The following is a 21,691-nucleotide window of genomic DNA, read 5'->3' as shown; positions in this document are numbered from 1 at the left end:
CGCGAATTCCGAGTTGGGCTGTTGCTTTGTCGGTGCGAAAAATTCTGTCGGCAATCGTATGCCGGTGCCGTAAACCATTTCAGCGGCCGTCGCGTTCAGGTCCTCCTTGATAGCGGTTCTTATGCCAAGTAAAACAATTGGTAGGATTTCTACCCAGTTGCTCGTATTGTGACATTTTATTGCTGCCTTTAATTGCCGATGTAAACGCTCTACCATCCCGTTGGACGCGGGGTGATAGGCTGTCGTGCGTAGATGCTTAATGCCGAGCAACCGGCACAGTTCGTTAAATAAGTTTGATTCGAATTGGCGTCCTTGGTCGGTTGTTATTTTTGCAGGCACGCCAAAACAAGCTATCCATGTAGAAAGGAGGGCCGAGGCAACGGTTGTCGCTTCCATGTCGGCGATGGGGATGGCTTCAGGCCAACGCGAGAAACGGTCTATGCACGTTAGACAATATCGGTAGCCTTGCGAATATTGCATCGCGATAATGTCTATGTGTACGTGCTCGAACCGGCCTGCTGTTGTTTCGAACGTTCCGACGGGTGAGGATACGTGCCTGGTGACTTTGCATCGTTGACACGGGATACATTGTCGTGCCCAAGTCCGGCAATCTTTGTTTACGGACGGCCAAATGAAACGCGACGTCACCAACTTTTGCGTGGCACGTATCCCTGGGTGGGAAAGTCCGTGGAGCGAATTGAATACGTCGCGCCGCAAAGATTTCGGTACGTACGGTCTTACAATGTCGGCTGATACGTCGCAGTATATTTCTGCGTCGTAACCGGGAAAGCGTATCTTCTTTAACCGTAACGCGGTTGTACCGGAGTTGACGATATCGCTTAGTTCGTTGTCGTTTTCTTGCGCGGCGGCGAGAGTTTGATGGTCCACGGCCTTCCCTATTGCTTCGATGCGCGACAGAGCGTCGGCTACGTTATTATCTAGCCCCTTTATGTAACGTATATCTGTGCTGAATTGACCGATGTAGTCTAGGTATCGGAATTGTCGCGGCGAACACTTTTCTAACTTTTGTCTGAACGCGTAGGTAAGAGGTTTGTGGTCGGTATATACTACGAAGTTTCTGCCTTCTAAAGCGTGTCGGAAGTGTTTGATTGCGGTGTATATTGCGAGTAGTTCGCGATCGTACGCGCTATATTTTTGCTGCGCGGGGGTCAGAGATTTCGTAGCGAACCCTAGCGGTTGCCATTCGCTATTCGCGTGTTGTTGTAATACCGCTCCCACGGCGTAGTCGGACGCATCTACCGAGAGGCTGATAGGCGCACCTGGTATCGGATGCGCCAGCATCGTGGCATCCGCGAGAGCGCGTTGCGATTCGCGAAAGCTGTTATCCGCCTGTTCCGACCACTCTATGGGCGCGTTGCCCTTTTTCGCGCCTTTTAACAAATCATTGAGCGGCTTGAGTGTTTTTGCGGCCCCCGGTATAAAACGTCGGTAGAAGTTTATCATACCGAGGTACCTACGTAGCTGCTTAGCGTTCGCGGGTTTCGACAATTTTATAATCGCTTCGACGCGTTCGGGCGGCGGTTTAATTCCGTCGGAGTTTACCGAGTATCCGAGGAAAGTAATTTCGTGCACGCCGAATTCGCATTTCGTGGGGTTTATCACGACGCCGTAATTATTGAGGCGGTCGAACAGAATTTTCAAATGTTCGCGATGTTGACTTTCGTCGTCCGATGCTATTAGGAAATCATCGATGTACGCGTAGACGAAATCGAGCCCACGTGTGATTTCGTCGACGAATCGCTGACATGTTTGCGCGGCGTTCCGAAGCCCAAACATCATGTTTGTTGCTTCGAAGAGGCCGAACGGTGTTGCTATCGCGGTTTTTTCGATGTCCTCGGGCGCGATCGGAATTTGATGGTACGCGCGGACGAGATCGATCTTTGAGAAGATTCGCTTACCAAACAGATAATGCGCGAAGTCTTCGATATGCGGCGGTGAGTACCTGTCGGGTACGGTGCGGGCGTTCAACGCGCGGTAGTCGCCGCATGGTCGCAGGTTTCCGTCCTTTTTCGGCACTACGTGCAGAGGTGATGCCCACGGGCTTTTCGATGGTCGCATCACACCCTGCTCGATCATGAGCTCGAATTCCTCCTTTACCTGTTTAAGTCGATCAGGTGCGAGACGGCGGGGTTTGTTGTAGACCGGCGGGCCAGGCGTGGTTTCGATGTGGTGTACCACGCCGTGTCGAGTCTTCTCTTTTCCAAAAATCGGTGGGCGGGTGAGGTCCGGGAATTCTGCCAGGAGTTGGTGATATGGTGATTCGCCGATAATGGTCTTAACGGACACTTCGTCTGTCGTGTCGGTGTATCCCCTCGATGACATTCGAGTTGCCGTGTCGGTGAGGCTTTTGTTTCGCGCGTCCACGAGCAACCCGTAATGGCTTAGGAAGTCCATGCCGATGATGGGGGTTTGCACGTCGGCTACCGTAAAGTTCCATCTGAATGCTCTGCGTAGGGACAGGTTTAGCTCCATCGCTAAAGTGCCGTACGTTGCGATGCGCGTCCCATTGGCAGCGAATAGTTCATACGGTGTTTTCTTTACGTCCGTGGATAGCCTGCTTCGGGGATAAACGCTGATATCAGCACCGCTGTCAACTAAGAATGAAGTCTTCGTTCTCTGGTCCAGAACAAAGATGCGGCGAGATCCTAAGCCGTTGTCGTTCGCCGCTTTTACGGACGGCTGGTGTCGTTTCCCGACTTCCACTTACAAGGGGCGTTACATTTCCTGGCGCGATCGCCAAACCTCGCATGATAGAAGCACATTCCGTCCTGGCGCGGGTTATCTCGCGAACGCGAACGGCGGCGGGGTCGGGTGAGAGAATTCGAGCGTCTTCGTGGTCGACGATGCCCGTCGATTCTCATAGCCTTCATTCCGTCTAGCGCCATATTTTGACCTGTTGAATGATACACTATAAATGTCGCCCACTTTTCCTCATCATCTTGTTACAAGTATCGTGTTAAAGATGTAGTCCTCAAAGTGTTTTTTTAATCGTCTACAATCCCAGATGAAAGGAGAACTATCGTATTACGTTCTCTTAGAGCAATTGAAAAATAACTCTCATACTTGCGATCGAAACATTCAATCTGCTAGTTTCAGACCCGTTAATGGCACCAGTACCATGCCCTCGACATTCGGAATATGGTAGGGTGAAATTGAATTACGGTTTTGGAATTTCTCGATCGCAAAGAGAAATGATCGTGATAGAAGGAGTATACCTTGTGTCAGACTCTATCAGTTGAAGTAAATTTACGGAAAACAGAATGCCACGGAAATGTGTCAAGTTTGACATAATCCAATCACATAGATTATTAGAAATATTATAATTATTAAAAATGTAACTCCCTCCGATAATGCACTAGTAAAATCATCTTGTTCCGGTATGCAAGCGATACACAATTTTATAAACTATACTATTATTATTATACTATTCTTTGCATAAGTAAAATACACAAAATTTGGCAAATATCGACAGGCATTTAGAAATCGCCCTACTACTATAGCTCGCACACGGAATTAAAAGGATTGTCATTGCATTCATAGTTGCAGTAGTATTTGCAATAATTGATATTAATGACGTTATGCGAATATTATCCGCCTTGTCGCTGAAAGTGATTATTCGAAATTGCTTCGGACTGAAATGCCGTGAATTTGTTGCGACAGAGAGTAACAGGTGTCATGTTGTAAATACAACGCAGCGGGACGCGACTAAATGTAATTTTATAATAACGACAATCCTGGTCGTACTCGCGACGAGCGAAATGGCGATTGCGATGCGCAGATTTAACGTTGTAAAAATACGTCTGTCATATACATATTCTATGGTGTGCCACGATCAACGGACTGAAACCGATTGCCGATGAAGTATGGCCGAAAAATGGACGATGTATGTATAACTACGTTTCAACGATCTATTCTAATGGGCCACGCAAATTCATTCACGTTCAAATTCGACCAGTCGTGCGAAAAACGCGATTTTATTCTTTTATTCTTAAAGGCGATAATCTGGTTTCATGTATAGAATCAGTACACAATAAAAGCAGCTGATATTACGATATTGATTTATCGTTTTCACGAGTGTTGGATTCTCTGTACCTGTTATAGGAAATTTGCCCAGTTTGATATTATACACGGATATACGATACAGAAAAATTAATAAACTAACTCGATAGTATTTCAGTCTTATGTGTATTGAATGATAAATTTGTTTTTTAGCCGATCTGGAACGAATACCTGAATCACGCTCTAAAACCAATTATATTCATACTAACATACTCCACTGTAATTCTGTTTTAGAATAGTAAAAACTTAGGTCGAATATGAGAGATGTGCTTATTTTGGAGGTTCTCTGTGTACAAACATTAGAACACTTTCCAGAAACTAATGGACAAATACCTTAGAACGAGCTAGCTTATTTCTTAGAACGAGCTAATCCGAGTGATAACAACGGTATTAAAATATATCGATTAATTTCAGGTATATTCTACGAGTTAAATAATGACGTTGATTCCAGCTCATACAATTGTTACGTTTCTGTTTTTATTCATTTTAACAAGACAATGGACAATGCGTTGGAATAAATATTTTTATATTTAATACGAAGGGAAGACATTTCTAACGAAAAAAGATGTATAATTTCAAATAGGATAATCGTATCGACGCAACGTGTATGTATAATGGTAATAACTATATTAAGATAAACCACAAATGAAATATCTTCAAGAGTGTTCTTACGCACCAGCGTATGGGAACATTTTAATCAATAAGATACATATGTATGTAGAAACCAATACCTATATAGAAGCTCCAATACATTCATAGCGTTCTGTACTGCAGATGATATTGCAATGGAAACCGAATGGTGGCCCATTAATTTCGGGATAACCAGAAATTGGTATTCGGAAAGTCCAAGCTATGGTTTAGGTTCCATTAATTATTTACTAGTCGGAACTTGTGAGTTTGAAGCGTGCTCTTTTAGAAAAAAGTTCCTGATGTATTGTCGATGTCGTGTTTACGGATGAACTAGCATTAAGTATCGATAGATGAACATACTATTTCCACGTTTGCAATGCGGAGATATTCCACAGCTTGTGTAACTTTAATTAATGTCTCAGCTTCGATTAAACTTTAAAGCGTTTTGAATGGAATATTCACGCAAGTTCGCAAATGTTGTGTCGAATTATAATGATTTGTAGAACCACGCACAGTGTCGCGAGACGTCGTCCTAACGAAGAAGATGAACGATACATCGCCGCGTCGAAGGAAATGGGGGACTGTTAAGAGGTAACCATTACAGGGAAAATCCGATCCGAAATTCACTTTACGTATATTTATCGACCATATTCTCTGTTATATTCTTTTATGAGCTATGGGATCGTTTAACTTCTCCCTAACGATCGTCTCTGTGTCACAGAAATTGCATCGATGGATCGTTTCCTTGGTGTGTAAAAGCTGAAAATTTTCTGATATGAAAGAGATATTCTCAATGCACGTTCGTAATACGTTGGTAATAAGCTCGTAGATAAAATACTACGATGCATTCAAGCTATTTGAGGCGAGTAAATGCACGATACACTATAGAAACATAATGGCGCTGGTTTCGTAGTTTTTCAAGGCAGGCTGTTTTCTTTGGTCTATAATTTATGGAATGTTCGCGCGGAGCTTCACAAAGCGGGACTCTAAGGCAGAGTTCGCGTGGCTAAAGGGTTTTCTAAAATGTAAATACCGCTTCCTGGAAGTAGACGAACATGCGAAACCACTTAGTACACGAGGTAATCTTTTGGGTATAAATTATTAATCCTTAAATGCATAGTGTCATCATTTGATAATACAACTTTTTTCTTAACATAGCAAACATATGCGAGGCATTGTGAACAGAGATAGACTAAAATATATTTCTTCTGAATGTAAGTTTATGAATAAAATTATTATACTACGCATAGTTCGATCCAAGTAACATAAAAATACTGTCAAATTAGTTTATTTCATTTGTACGTTTGATCATCCTATTGTCTTCGTCTCTTGTTACAGTCAAATGTTTTAAAAATTGTGTTATGCAATCAACGAGATAAATAACTGACTATATCTTCGCGATAATCGACCTGCAATTTGCTTATACCTTTCAGACACGTTATAGCCATCTTTGATAACAAAGTACTTTCCCAAGTAAAAAATTAAAAAAAATAAATGGCGTGAATTCGATAATTTTTCTATGATTTTGTGGTTTGATTATATCTAAGGAGAAGAATCAGGGTTTGACAAATCTATTGCGACCATTTCTCTAACTCTTTAGCTACAGAAGTGTTCCACTTCGCATTCTTCCTTCTGGTAACGCGAAAACTCATCACGACGGATATCTTGAGGTACGAAGTTAATGAGAAACTTTATCCACTTTGTGACAATCTCCAGAATATAACTTTTTCAATTAGGTACAGAATTTGAACTTTCAAATCGAAATTTCCGTTCATTAGTTCGTGTGCAAATGAACCGAACGGAAAGGGACAAGTGCCGTGCTGATGTTGAAGTTCAGCGTCCTACGAAAGTAATTCGTGAAAGTTGCGAACTGCCGAAGAAGTCGAAAAAGTTCTTAAAGGTTCGTGGATAATCTTAATTTAGTTCTAAAGCAGAAAAAACATTTGGATGCGATTAAAATTTCCGCGTGAATATAAAGGGTGATCGTTAGGAATTGATTTCTGCACGATGTCATAACGAAATTGAGAGAACATATAGAACCAAACCGAGCAAATACACCATTGAAATTGGCAAGCACCTGTCGCGTCGATATCGCGACACGCTTTTATAGGCTTTACCCTTTCATTAGCTTCCCAAATTGCAATATTCGCGAGATTGGAATCAAATTAGTGTAGTATCGGGAAAAAGGGATAGGATTAGGATAATTTAGATTTGTAAAATTCTCCTAATACTATTTATTAAGATAAATGAAAATAACAGAGATTAATTGGACAGAGAACGATAAATGTTCAACTTGAACTAAAACACAAAAGTCTTATTCCGCTCAAATCACTCTCGCAACTCTATAACTCTAACAACTCGATCTCTCTACAACGCTAGCAACTCTACAACTCTCGTCTTCGGCATCTGCATTCGCACGCTCTCGCTTCTCAACTCATACTGTACGCCTTTTGCATTCGTTCTCGCTAGCGTCTCAACTAACTCTACCCTTAGCGTCTCTTTGTCTTTTCTCGTCCCATCGAACACGTGTCCCGAAACCCCGTGGCCAGGGTCACGCAGACTCTTTCCACAAAACTGTCCACTCGAAAGGACAGACGACACATTGATGTACTCGACGGCGCCACGGTTCTCGCCACTTTGTATACGGTTCGGCCGATATCTTGGGCCTTTTGCCCACGATACTACATTAGAATTATATCTTCGACGATTATTAGAACGAGCGAAAATTTCTACGGATAGTGATCACAGAATTTGTCAATCAGCTGATAAACGTATTGAGCTAACATGATTTGCAACGGAAACCTTCCGTTTCCATATCAATTTCAAATCTATTTGGCTATGATCGCGCATCCCTCGATTGCCGCATTTTTATGGAAAACTCTGCTTCTCAAATGTACACAGGCGGGTCGAACGATGAACGGACTGTTCCATTATTCTTTCTAATAAAAAATTATTATTTTACTTTTGGAATGGACCATCGAATTCATTTATGAATAAAATTTGTGACCATGATTCTTTGTACACTTTAGAAAATTGTATGTTGACTTCCAACGTATTAAGTAGCACTCAAGTTTTGTTAATAGAATGTTCTCCTCTCGTGTCGTATTCTGGAGGGTGGTTTCATCCCTTGAACTCCAGTTATCGCGACTAACAAGAATGTGCAATTATAAATGTGACTGTTTTTCAAGCCCACAAAGTGCACCCTCGAGTTTCATCCAAGTTTTGTTATTGGGATCGAATGCAAATTTCGAATCTGTCAGATTTTTCTCTGTAAATCAGCTAAAATATCCGAAGCTATTCTCTCTAGTAACTTGTAATAACTAACCCTTACTCGAATCTCTGCCCTGGGCAATGTTCACTCCATCGATCAGCAACTTCAGTTACCGCTCATCCTCACTAAAATCTTTCCATGGCTCAATGCCTCGTGGGTGCACTTCCAGCTCCAACTGTTTTCTTGGACAGTGTCCACTAGCTACATCGATGGCGGAGAATAATCTGTCTCTCTAATCAGTCTCTCTGTAGACGCTGCCGTGTAAACTTGCAATTATTTCCTTGACAAATCACCTTCTGTGGACGACGTCCATTTCCTGGTTATTTAGTGGTTACTTTCACCAAAATTGTCGACCACTTGATCACTGCGAAACTTTCCGGGGGATTCTTAGTAGTTTCACCTACTTTCACAGACAGTGTCTATCCAAGATTGGTAAAATAAACAGACTATCGGGACCTTCTTTGGAAAGTAGAACGATTTTCGCTATCAGAGATGCAGATTCTATCAAGCAAAAGGGAGACACTCCGGAGAAAAGAAATTGACGCTAAAACATGTTCTAATAAACAAGTTCTAATAAAATATCAAAAAAAAAAAAAAAAATAACAAACAAAGCAATAAAAAACAAAACTGACACGAAATTCGAAGAATAAGAATAGATCAAGAATATCACCGAATAAAATACGAAAAAAAAGGTAGAAGAAAAGCCTGGATGAGAGCACTAAACTGAAGTTTTACTGATAAAGAAACAGGAACACCAAAGAGAGTAGTTCAATCAATAAAAAATAGCCTAACGATGCCAAAGATCAGTAATAAAAAAAGGTATACGAAGGGAGAGACGGAATTGCAGCACGTCTGTACTACCATTCGCGGTATGATAGCCCTGATATAGCGAAAACTTTTTACCTTGTTTTCGATTTAATCAAATTTTCAATCCCACTGAAAACTTTTAATTTCAGTTCATCCCTTAACTCGCACTACTTCGAGATTTTCTCGTTGATGGCTGTATACAGTCAAAGGCGGGGAAAAGCTAACCATTGGCAAAGGTTTATTTTTCGACAGAAAATATCTCGTTGAGACTATTCTTTTTAATCATTGCAACGCCGAGATTTCCAACGTCATTTTCTGGTAATAAATCCAGCTGATATCAACTACTGGAAGCACCGACGTGCACTAACACGTTCGTGATATTCATTTCAAAATAATGCGCGTGTGTTTTATTTTCCCTGAGCATATCATACTTTTTCATAACATCGTCGAACATTCGTCTGTTTACCGACGGAAGCAGGAAAACGAGGAAAAAATACGTAGACGAAAAGAAAAAATCTGTTTTAATAACGAACTATGAATACCTACGCAAAATTTTACGAACATGACATCATGAACGACCTATATCTTTATTTGTTGTTGAATAAAAATTAACGCTGCTGTAAACACGGTTATCATGAGATCTACAACTTCACGATCTTATTAAATATACTTCTTTTACGATATAATCGCAAAAACATTTACCGGGATTATGTATTATAATGAATATTGTGTAAATAAGGAAATTGAAATGTATCGAACAGAAATTAAAGATATTGAAATATAAGAGTCATGTACCGTAATGAATATTTTATTAAAATACGTTCAAATGTATCAAACAGAAATTAAAAATGCCGGAGGATAAGAATTATTTATTACGAGTATTTCATTTTACAAAATTGAAGCGTTTCAAACAATAATTAAATATGGGTGGAGAAGAAACATTTATAAGAGTTAGGTTTGGGTTAGATTTCTCTTACTTATCTCCCTGTCTGTCTGTCTCTCCCTCTCTTTTTCTTGGGTTTATCTTAGGGGTGCTTTAATTTGTCAATACAGAACCTTCCTTCTACATCTATCTTCTTCCCAATTAGCAATTTCATATTTCAGGTAAATAATTTCACGTCCGCGAAAGAATAGAGTTACTAAACTAACGAATTACATTACTGTCTCGGCAAAGGCGTTAAATTCTGTCGATTCATCGTCTACGAGGTACAAGCGGCTGAATGACAACTACTTTATCGAGGGAATTGCGTTATAATGTTGTCGGCGACCGGCAAAGAGCTTTAATCCATTGATTGTCATTCGAGTAACTGAATTCGGAAACAAGCTCGTGGTAATTAAAAAGAATGTATCGCTAATGTATTTAAGATTCGATAAAAAAGAAATTTCATTTATCCTCGCCGATAAGGATAAAGGTAAATATCAAAAAGGGAACGCGTTTCAGACGACAAACTTGATTTTGATCGACTGGTCATTGAAACTTCCTGTCACGTTCTTGTTACTAGAGTTGACGTTTCGACGTTTTAGTGCTTTCGTCCTATTATTTTATGTTACTAATTAGATCTTCTGGAAATGGCAATTATTGATATGAAAAGCGACCAGTTGACCGTCGTATTTGATTTTCTCATTAACGAGGTATTTATCGATCATGTAACAAATATCTCTTAGCCATATCGCTTTGACACAGCTGCTGATCTGTCCTTTGCACCGTGTGTAGGATTTAGTGCAATTAGCATAGTGCTTTATACGTCTCTATATAGGATCGATTTGCATTTCGTGGTACGATACCACCAGAAACGCATGTTTCGTACGTACAATTATTTTTAATTATTTTTATCAACGACAGGAAACAATCTACACATTTTGAAATTTCGTTGAAACCACAATGAAACACATTTACACCGATTGTATCGGTGAAATGTTAAAAGAATTTGTAAATGTACGTAGAAGTTTGAAAATATTTATTGCAAGCATACGCTTCATAAACATGCTCGAAGTATACGATTAGTTATCGAATCATGATAATAGTGTTTCATTACATCTCATTACCTCATTAATTAATTATTCAACAAGTTTCGTATAACATACGATAAAAGACTTTCTCCCCTATCTACGAAGAGAATTTCTCGATGAGCCTCTACTACGTAATGCTCGTTCTTTTGGATGGCGCGACTGTTCCACAGAAAAATTATACGGTTCCGTTGGAAACCGACGAAAGCAGCTGACGCGCCAGGCAGAGAGCAGAGGGAATGAAATATCACGGAGATGAACCTTGATTCTTCTGCTTAGTGGAAAGGTTATCGATCGAGAGCAGGATCAGAGGTCTTCGTCTCACGATTAATTACTCCACGAAAATATGTCAAAAGGAAAGGCGGGTCTTTAGAAGTTGGTCAAAAGTCAGGGCAATCGTATAGAAAGTATTGAATTATTATTTCCTTTGAAACGTATGTAAAAATATGTAGAGATAAAATGTTATGATAAAAATCTTATTAATTTTACTATTAAATTTGTTTTTATTTAATTTCAATATTCGATTTAGATTTTACGGGTGTTTCAGGGCGTATTATTAATTTCACAACTTGTTTAATTTTCTTACGCTAATTAATATCGATTAAATGTCCGTCTTTCTCGCCCTTTCGTAATTGTAATTTTAATCTAGATTCGCGATAAGTTGTTTTCGACGAGGTAAATTCGCGAAATAGTTTTCTTTGAAACTCCATAGTTATCCTCAGTGTTGACCCAATATTAATCTTATTCGCTTCGTGCCACGGTAATTAGCCTTCGCGTCTGGTTGCTCGTTTTGAGGATCGGGACACAGTTTCTCATTTTTAACGGGCACTTTGCGCGGTCAAGTCACGCGCGCCATTTCTTCTAGACGTGACCGATTCTTCACCAGACTTCTACTTCCATCTTTCTGGTGCCATCATGGCCAATGTGTTTCTTATTCTTCTCCAAAGACTTTCCACGTCGTCGTCATGAATTCCACGTTCGATCGATACTCGAGATCTCACGCTATTTTTCTTCCGTGCACCTCTCCAAATATCAGACACCTGACCACCGTTCGAAGAAACATGAACATCTCCATTCTGCGACTTCGATGCGAAATGTCAGTCAGTCAGAGCAATTTCGCTGGCCAGAAACACAAAACCAATTTGTTTAAATTTCCCACATTGTTTATTCGAAAATTAAACCACCTATTGCTTAATGTTCGTATCGGATATCAGTTGCCTGCATTATTCAACCAGTTTAACGTTACAATGCGCTTGTTAGTTCACGTTTGTAACAACTGTGGTCACATTTGCATACGATACGAGATTCCTCCCGGAAACTCTGGTTTTGGATCATTAAAGTTAACTCGATGCATACACAGCAGATAGAATGTTCCTTTGCCTTCAAACGAAATCAGACTTTCAATTCGTTTCATATAACAGTTTGTTGCGATATGAAGCTCTTTGCTTTCGTCGAAACGGAAGTAGATGAGATACGTTCAAGTCAGACACGTACAGTTAATGAAGTTTAATTGAATTACAGTATTGTCGTACATACTTAACACATCTTTGACCGGTCACGAGTTAACTCGTGTTTTCATGGCCAAATTGTGCACCATTACACGCAGATGATTGTTACACTTTTTATCATACGAAAAAGAAATATTAAAAGTTGAAATAAAAATATATAAAATTTATTAAAGTTTATTTATATTGTTTTACTTTCACATCCAATTACGAAACAATAACCGATGACATGAGATAAATTCTCAGTAAAATTTCCGGTCAACAATGTGTTAAATTTTATTTATTATATATCCTTGCAGTGCAATAGATTATTTACCTAATTATTGTAATTACACGTCTACTCTTTTGTGTAAACAAGCCGTATTTTCTAGTCGCTTATTTATTAGATCGATTAATCCCACAAAACAAAAAATAGACAAAACTGATGAAATTATGTAAAATAAGCGTCGATCAAAAAGTGCTTCGGCACTAAAATCTCAACAATTTCAAAAACTCCAGCTAACCATTGCGGCCTAATTCAACGATGTTTCAGCGATACCTATTTCCACTATCTGTTCGTTTATTTCTGTCCGAAATTGTAGTCGGTCGAAGAATATGGAACATTCGATAGAACTCAACTTATGGTCAAGAGCTACCAGGCTACGAACTGGTGCTTTAATTCTCAAATACAAGAAAAGGGATGGAATAATTCATAAGGGGGTTGCCGTTTCCTCAGCGTTTTGTGCGTCCGGAGTTTCCACGCGGAATAGGTCCTTTTCAAGCGGATTATTCCACAAGCTACCAAGCTAATGCAGCTTCCAAGCAGCTCGTACCTTCGTCTAGCAGTTCCTGGTACGCCTGGCCTGTAATCCGCCACTTGGGAAATATTGATCCGCCATCGAACATAAAAGGGACAAAAAGAAAAACGTGGAGAGAAGATCACAGATTTTCCTGCGGCGCGACGAAGAGATCCAAGTTGTCTTCCGCTAGACTCAACCAACCAATTTCTGCTGGCTCGACGAACGCGATTAAGGAAAATTAATTATCTCTGGTCGACCATATGAAACATTTGTTTATCCTCGTCGAGTTAAGCTTTCGTGGACTTTGATAATTAATTAGCGACATCCTCGAAGACATTACAGTCGATTAATCGGGATAATTGAGTAACCCGGCTTTCCTCGTATCATTATCTACCATTTTGGAATCCTTTCTATTCCACACAACTGGTATCTGCCTCAGCTCTACTTCAATTTCCTTGCTCTCGTCTCGACTTATCGTCCCGAATTTCCGTCTACGCTTGCCAATTTCCGTGTGTCTTCTGATTCAAGATGATCTTACGATCCTTTGCTTCGTATTAATTAAATTGGCCACGATAAGCGGGACAGCGTACGTGATATAAACTTTTCATAAGTATTTTGACATTTTCAATAGGAAACTTGTATGTCCATATTGTACGCGCTACATGAAACATTTTGAAATTTCATTTCATTAGCACTGTAACATGACATGATTATTTTTCTTCTTTTTTGACAATTTGGAAGGATTAATTTAATAGACCAAGTGTAAAAAGATTTCGAAGAAATTGCAATTAGTCGAAAGAAGAAGAAAATAGCAAAGATCTTTCGATGTCTGTTACTTGATTCCATTGATCAACCAATTTCGATAAAATGTTCAACATATCTGTAACTGAACAACGTCATCGTCCTACGTACATGAACTATGAACTTTCGCGCATTTAGAGGAAATTTAAAAATGCAAAATTGCGCAAAATATACATACATATATATGTAAACTCCCTAGAGTTCATGTAGGATAGGGATTCTTTTCGTTTTACGGGTAGCACGACAGGCTGTGTTTCATGGACAGAACGATCTTCCTTTGTTTTACGGACGGCCATTTGAAGAAACACGTTCTTCCCAAACGAACGGACAGAGAGTTACATTAGAGACAGATAAGGTTACAGAATAGTTATTTAAGATTTTAAAGACTGAAGGAGAAATATTGGTAGCTAAGGACGTTGAAAATCGATTCTCGATTTTCAGGTAAACATTGTATCAAAGACTTGTTATTTCCCGTGTAGATAACTATCGTTATTTATTGTTATAGACGCATATTAATTGTTTATTATTGTATTTTTAATTACTTCATAATAAAAAAACTCGATTTTCAGACTTCAGAATCGATCCCTGAATTATCCAATTATTGAACCTTATAAATCGACTTTCCCTACGCCATGTTGCTGAAAGTTAACCTACGCGTCGTCATGAACGAGAACGCAAAACAGTAGAAGATAGAGAAGATATAGAATCTATCAGAAGACCAGAAGACGAAATATGCTGTATTTTCCCCCCGGAATATCAAGAAGAAAAGTACCATCAACAATTATTCAGTTTACCAATAGTGAAGAAGGTCGCAAACAGTCTAACCAAGGTAGGCCAATGTAGAAATATTAAACTCACAATAGATGACGAGACAGCAACATTGTATATCAATACGGATTCAAGCTTCGCATTCCGAGACATTGTCTTAGAGGAAGCAGAAATAACTCGCACAAGAAAAACAAAGACGGAAATTGACATGGTAAAACTTCTAGAGACTCTCCGAAAATGAGATAAGAGGGAAATAGAGGAAATAAACTTCAATATAGAACAATTTGAAGGAACTCGAAAAGCCACAGACTGGATATCGGAGCATGAAGAGGAATGCAAAAGATACAAAATAAAAGGTAATGAGGAAAAAGTCAAAGGTTTAAGAAAGTATCTAGGAAAAACAGCAGAAAGAAAGCAGTACCAAAGGAATCTGCTGAAAGCTGAAGGACACAACTGGGAAGATTGGAGGAAGCATTTCTCAAAACTTTTAATCCTTTGAGTGCTGTGGGCCCATATAGGTGTCTGGTGAAAGCTATCAGTAAGGACTAAGGATATATATACTCGTTTTCTGTAAGTGACTGGCATGGACTAACGACACATGTATGGGTTTCTCAATTGTTCCAAACACCTACGTAGAAGTAATACTACTACATTTGTGTGAAATAAATATAAATGCATTCCTTACGGCATTAAACAAATGCCAATAGTGTCTCCTTATTGTTGAAGTGATCACCACTTGTAAGAAAACTCTACATATGGTTTTGTTAGTTTTCTCAAGCACTGAGATTTTCACATACAATTAAATTATTAACTTGTGTTCTATTTACTAAATTTAGTTTTCTAGTTTGTTACCCAAATTCTAGTTAATTGTAAATTTCAATGTTTATAAGAAATAATTAAAAATAATTAAAAAATTTCTTCAATCATTTAATATCGCGCAAAAGAATTGCTATAACTTATAACGATTTGTGCTTTGAATAGTCAATCAACAGAGTTCAATCTACCGAAAAATTATTTCGTCCATAGCGATCGTCAGCGCTAGATACGCGCTGTAAGTACGGACGGCATAGGCCGCGAGTATTCAGCACTCAAAGGTTAAGAGTAAAGGTTGGTCGGTAATACGATATGCTTACAATTTTATATACCTTTCAGGTTCGTTCATAGAATATACAATAGAGAAAGAACGACTAATATTGGAAGTAAAAGAAGTAAAAAGAAGAATGCCTGAAGATGTGAGGGTGCACCTGATTGTCATTGGATTACCTATCGAAATCCAAGATAAAATCGAAAGAGAAAGTATACAGTCAACAAATAACCTAATGGGAATTTTGGGACAATATGAAGATTGGAGAAACTGATTCCATAAAAATTATCCGTGCAGATCGATACCCAGTAATGACATCCAAAGAAATTCGAGTATGCGAGAAAGAAGAACATTAAATTAATTTTCACCTCGACAGACTGTCCATCCTCCAATGGACTAAACGAGAGGGTAAGTCAGACATTAGTAAACAGCATCAGATGTAAGATCAATTCGAAAAAAAAGAGAAACTGGACAAAAATTGCAGAAGAAAGCGTAGAAGAGTACAATAACACCAGACACAGTGTAACGGGATTTGCCCCAAATCATTTACTGTATGGAAAAATGATTGAAATCGTCCCTAAGGGAATAATGGAGAATAAGATAAACCTAAAAAGAGACAGAGGAGAAGCATTCAAAAACTCAACAAGAAATTTCGAACTCAACAAACAAAAATACGATAAAAAAAGAAGAGAATACGAATTTAAAATTGGTGATATAGTCTTCACCCACAACGGAAACAAAATGAATAGAAATAAGCTGGAAGAAATTAGGAAAGGACCTCTCAAAATTCTAAGAAGGATTTCAAACTTCATATATGAAGTGGATAACGGTAATCGGAGATCTGATGGGAATTTCTTCCACTCAAGTAAGCTGATCCCTTATAGAGAAGATAATTAACGATGTAATTATCAACACGAGGAGGGGAGATGTAAACTCCCTAGAGTTCATGTAGGATAGAGATTCTTTCTGTTTTAGGGGTAGCACGACAGGCTGTGTTTCACGGATAGAACGATCTTCCTTTGTTTTACGGACGACCATTTGAAGAAGCACGTTTTTCCCAAACGGACGGACAGAGAGTTACATTAGAGACAGGCAAGGTTACAGAATAGTTATTTAAGATTTTAAAGACTGAAGATTTAAGATTTAAAGATTGAAGAAGAAATATCGGTAGCTGAGGACGTTGAAAATCGATTCTCGATTTTCAGGTAAACATTCTACCAAAGACTTGTTATTTCCCGTGTTGATAATTATCGTTATTTATTGTTATAGACGCATATTAATTGTTGTTTATTTTTGTATTTTTAATTATTTCATAATAAAAAAAACTCGATTTTCAGACTTCAGAATCGATCCCGGAACTATCCAATTATTGAACGTTATATATATAATAATATAAAAAATAGTTAAAATATTCAAAGTACTATGATTTCTCTAATACTTGTTAGGTAAAACAATTTTCTACCGAGGTTCTTCTCTCTTAATTGCATTCTCGAAAATATGAATTTATATAAAAATCCGTAGTCTAGTCTAACTGATATAATATGTGTTGTTTAAATTTTACTACAGGCCCAGATAAAAAAGACGTAAAAAGTGACCTTTACTTCCTATTTCGAAATTCCAACCGTATTGCTATTTCTTCAAATTATCTTTACACGTCATCCAGTAATCTAATCTTTCTAACTTCCCCAAAAAGATGAAGTCGCTTGGCTGGATTTTAATAAAGTTATTATGTTTCAAGGAACGTGTGCTGATATTTGATCGTCATCAAGGAAGCCGTGCTTTGCTGTAATATTAATGAATCAGCGTATATTTATACTTGGGTAGATATTAAATGAAGATAATATATAGGATAAAGTGGAAGATAATATTTCAACAGATATCACAGAAATATAGTAGAAATATAGTACGATGATTATGATAATATGGACATGATACAATGGCTGAATGGATTTAATATGATTCTTTTAATTAATCGTGACGCTAGGTTTATCTCTGCATCGAATAATCAATTGGAACGTGGATATAAGGGTAAGAAAATTAAAATGGTGCGAGACAAGCGGTATGTAACTTTATAAAATTAAATCTGCTAAGGAAAATGTGCAATTTAACAGATAAAATAATTTATAATACACGCAACATGTTTATAAAATTTTTTTTATGAGACGTATTCAGATACAATACTTTCGTAAGCCCCTGTTTATTTGACAAGGTCTACAGCGTATTCACCGTTCTACTCTTTTCGCTAGATGCTGAGGGTACTCGATAATCGAGTGACTTTCGTGACTTCGAGTGATTTCACTCAACGTCCAACGAACAGCTCGAAGCCGAATACCAGGAATAGTAAGAAAGTATTTACCAATCATTTTAAAATCCTGGATAAATCACGTACATTTGTTAAAGATAAACAAAAGAACAGAATTAAATATTCCAGAGCTACAAGAGGCTCCGCCCTTTTTTTTCTTAACAAGCTCTTTACTATTCGTCATGAGAATTTAACAGCAACAATTTGTGTCTCGCGTGACTTACAAAATTTTAATAATAAGATCCAACTGTATAAGAGAGCTCTGGAATAATTTATTTCGGGTTTATTTGCATCTTATTTAAAGGGACAAAGTCCAAAGAGGGACTGATACTCTCTTTTTTTCCAGTTTCTTCTACACAGAAAGGAGGAGCAAGCTTACCCTTCGTACAATAAATAGAAGGAGCTACATACGTTTTTAATCGCGAAGATCGCGGTAAACTTACGAAATTTGGAAACGTCAAGGGTATCGTAAGGTTTCTGTGAATCCTTTTTATGGATTCCCGTGAGTCTCGATTTACTGCCGCTTTTCGTATTTCTTGTGCGTATTAAAGGACCTTGCACGACGCAATCTCAGCGGAAAATCTTAGCAATAAAACGTCCAGCTGTTAACCACAACTGGCATTGAAAAATTTGGAAATGTCGTAAAAGTCCAGATTGTCGAAGTAACACGTGCACGTTGTTCAAGTAACATCGTAAAAAACAATTTAGAGGAGACAATTATTATAATAGAATTTCTCGAATAATTAGTATGACGTGTGCCATGTGAATAAATAGTCGTGTTTGATGTGGTATTATTAGTTTCCAATCAAATTTAACTGTTCTTTTGGCAATCTACGTAAGAGATTCAAAGCAAACAAATCCATCGACTGTAAGTATTTATTAAACATTTCTAAACTCAAAATAAAAGAGGGAGAGAGAGAGAGAGAGAAAGAGAGAGACAGTAATGACTCGCCACTTTTTATTTTGCTAATCTAAAATAAATTTATTCAGCAGTTTACCAAGGCCCACCTTTACCTAGTTTGATGCAAATGAGAAACGGTAAGTGTTAGCAACACCATTTCCAAGAAACTTGAGGTACTATGTCAAACTTAGTTGACACGAGAAGCAACCACTGTACGCTTAACTGACGGTCACGGAATACATTACTTCTTGATACAATCTTCCTGCTTGATTTCCCTTTACCTTTGATTTTCTCCTACCTCTGGAAACCACTTTGGTATTTAATATTAACACAGTTCTTTAGATGGAACAACTAGCTCTCTCGATAAACTTAAATATAAATAGAGAACTTTGTTACGAATTTAATTTTAGAACAATTAGTGGAATGTTTGTCAATCTGCATTCAAAGTGAATAAAATTCGCGTTATGGAATTATTCCTTTCATAAATAAGCGAGTGGCTGCCGATTCAGATAAATTGAAAAATTAGTTGCGAAGAAGTAGAAAATGTTTTTTTTATTCCCGTAGTTTTCTTACGCCAGGCGAATTAAAATTAACAGAGTTTTCTTATCATGCAGATTTCTGCATGTTCATCTAATAAACTGGAAATTTGCCGCAAGCGGCAAGCCACGCCGATTCGCCGAAACTCTTATCGAACAAAATAACTAGAAACTTCTTCCCTCGCTCTACTTTCCATACATGCGCTAGTTTCTCTATACATATTCGTTTTTCCATTTTTGTTGCAAACGCTTCTTCGCTTCGATGATCATAGGTTGATAAATCAAAGGCTTTATTCGAGCTTATTCCAGTCGAATTTTTTCCTTAGTTTTAATCAAAATTCCCTTCCATCCGTATTAATTTTGTCACGTATAAGCAGCTGAGTTTAATTTCGCTCTTCGTGCACGAACTACAATTCGTGAAATACAATTTATATGACCATCAACTCGACGGTCCACATTTACACGAATTTTTTCGACCGTATTTTAAATGCCATGAAATATCGGACCTAGTCAGAATATAATTTCTATCAAATTATTCGCGTACATTGCAATATTATTCGCTGTATTTCTTTGCACACTATACGTAGTATCGGGTAAAATGCGATGGTCCATGAAAGTGTTCGGAGAATTATCAAACCACTTGTACGTGTGTCGTATAAAACATTTCGAAACTTTATTAGCATTGTAATGAGACTGTAATATTTGCAAAATTTTAAATGAGTATGAAATCTACTCGCAATCGTTTTGAGGGGTAGTTTCATGCATATGAATTTTCTGTTTGAAGAAACAAAGGATGATGTCTAATATAACGAAAAACGACTGTTCAAATACGTCGGTGCCTTTTATGAAGCTCGTAATCCCTTGCTCGTAAACATTTTCAGATTTCTGTCAAATTTTCCCAATATAATCGCCAGTCTTTCTTTTGATATAGGGTTAATCAAGTTTTAACATGTTTCGCGCAACACACATACTATATTGAGGAAACTCGTTAATGGATAATTTACAGAAGAATATTGTCTCTAAAGCGCGATGCAAAGAAAAGACAGTGGTTCGACGATAATTCAATACGAATTACTCGTGAAAATGGATGCACGTTGCAAATGACCACGTTGTTAATTTAAAACGACGTTAACAGCATCGTGATCACACATTGTCGGACCCAAGGCATTAATGTTTAAAATTAGAAAACCACTTGCAAGTCTGGCTATATATTCGCGTGTTAGAACACTCTGGCCGAGCAAAAAATGTTTGCCTATGAATTATTCGCCACTTCTTCTGCTGCACGTATTTGCGTACATATGTGTTGCGCTCTATTTTTTTACCCCGCACGACAAAATCTTTTTCGTATGGTTCATGAAAAATCACACTTCTTGTGAACTCATAATTGGCAGATTTCTCGGTCAAGTTGATCCACAAACACATATTTCTTAAAGATACGTATACAACAATTAAATGTAAACGGAGATTTGTTTCATCTTCAGAACACCATAAATCATCTTAATCTCAAAATTATCATAAATATTGGAAAGAATACTCTACTTTGGTTATATCACATATTTTTCAATATTTGTCTGCATTTTTGTATCTTTAAATTTTTCACAAGTTCGATGATTCGTCATAAACGAAATATTTAATTGTCAGATCCTTTTGTATCCTTCGATTATCAAATTATTTTCAATATTCCGCACTACTTTTTATTCTATATATTAATTATCGTCAAATCTAAAAGTCTATCTAAAAATCTATCGTCGAGAATTATCTCGTAGTTTTTATTTCGGACCGATTTTCCGTTAAAAATTATTAAAGTAACTCCTCTGTAAGCTGCAAGTGTGCTTGCAATTATTTCTAATGATATTAGAATTTTACGAACGCTTTCGTGTTTGGTCATCTTGTAAAATAAAGTCGAACGGACTTAACTCGATGTGTCCTGTTTATCGGTAACTCGATTCGTCAGAGATTTCGTAAATAATACCTTTTACTCTGCCTTCCTCTTTCCACCACTGTAGGACTTTGGCCTTCGTAGATCCGCTCCGCTTAAATTCGCCGCGTTTCACACGCGTTCAGTTCTGGCAATCCTACAATGCACACTTATGTGCTATTCACTCGTTACGTTGTCGCAACCCGGTGCTTCGTCGTTTCACGTTCCTTAGACCTTCAAGTCGACGAGATACTCTTCTTTGGCATTCAAACAAGAATCTATGGAACCAGAATATAAGAAAT

The 21,691-nt window shown here is 38.0% G+C and overlaps 1 long non-coding RNA gene across 1 annotated transcript; it reads left to right on the top strand.

Moving 5' to 3' along the window:
• The first annotated feature begins 14,059 nt into the window (after positions 1-14,059).
• On the top strand, positions 14,060-19,192 carry LOC126927877 (uncharacterized). Its single transcript, XR_007716001.1, has 6 exons — positions 14,060-14,321; positions 14,450-15,004; positions 15,801-16,140; positions 16,217-16,633; positions 16,708-16,937; positions 17,471-19,192. It is a non-coding gene; the product is annotated as an uncharacterized LOC126927877 (long non-coding RNA).
• The last annotated feature ends 2,499 nt before the right edge of the window (positions 19,193-21,691 follow it).

Source organism: Bombus affinis, unplaced genomic scaffold (genome assembly GCF_024516045.1).
Source record: "Bombus affinis isolate iyBomAffi1 unplaced genomic scaffold, iyBomAffi1.2 ctg00000290.1, whole genome shotgun sequence".
In the NCBI taxonomy this organism is placed as follows: domain Eukaryota; kingdom Metazoa; phylum Arthropoda; class Insecta; order Hymenoptera; family Apidae; genus Bombus; species Bombus affinis.
Note: the sequence above shows the minus strand (reverse complement) of the source record. Positions and strands in the feature narration are given on the sequence as shown.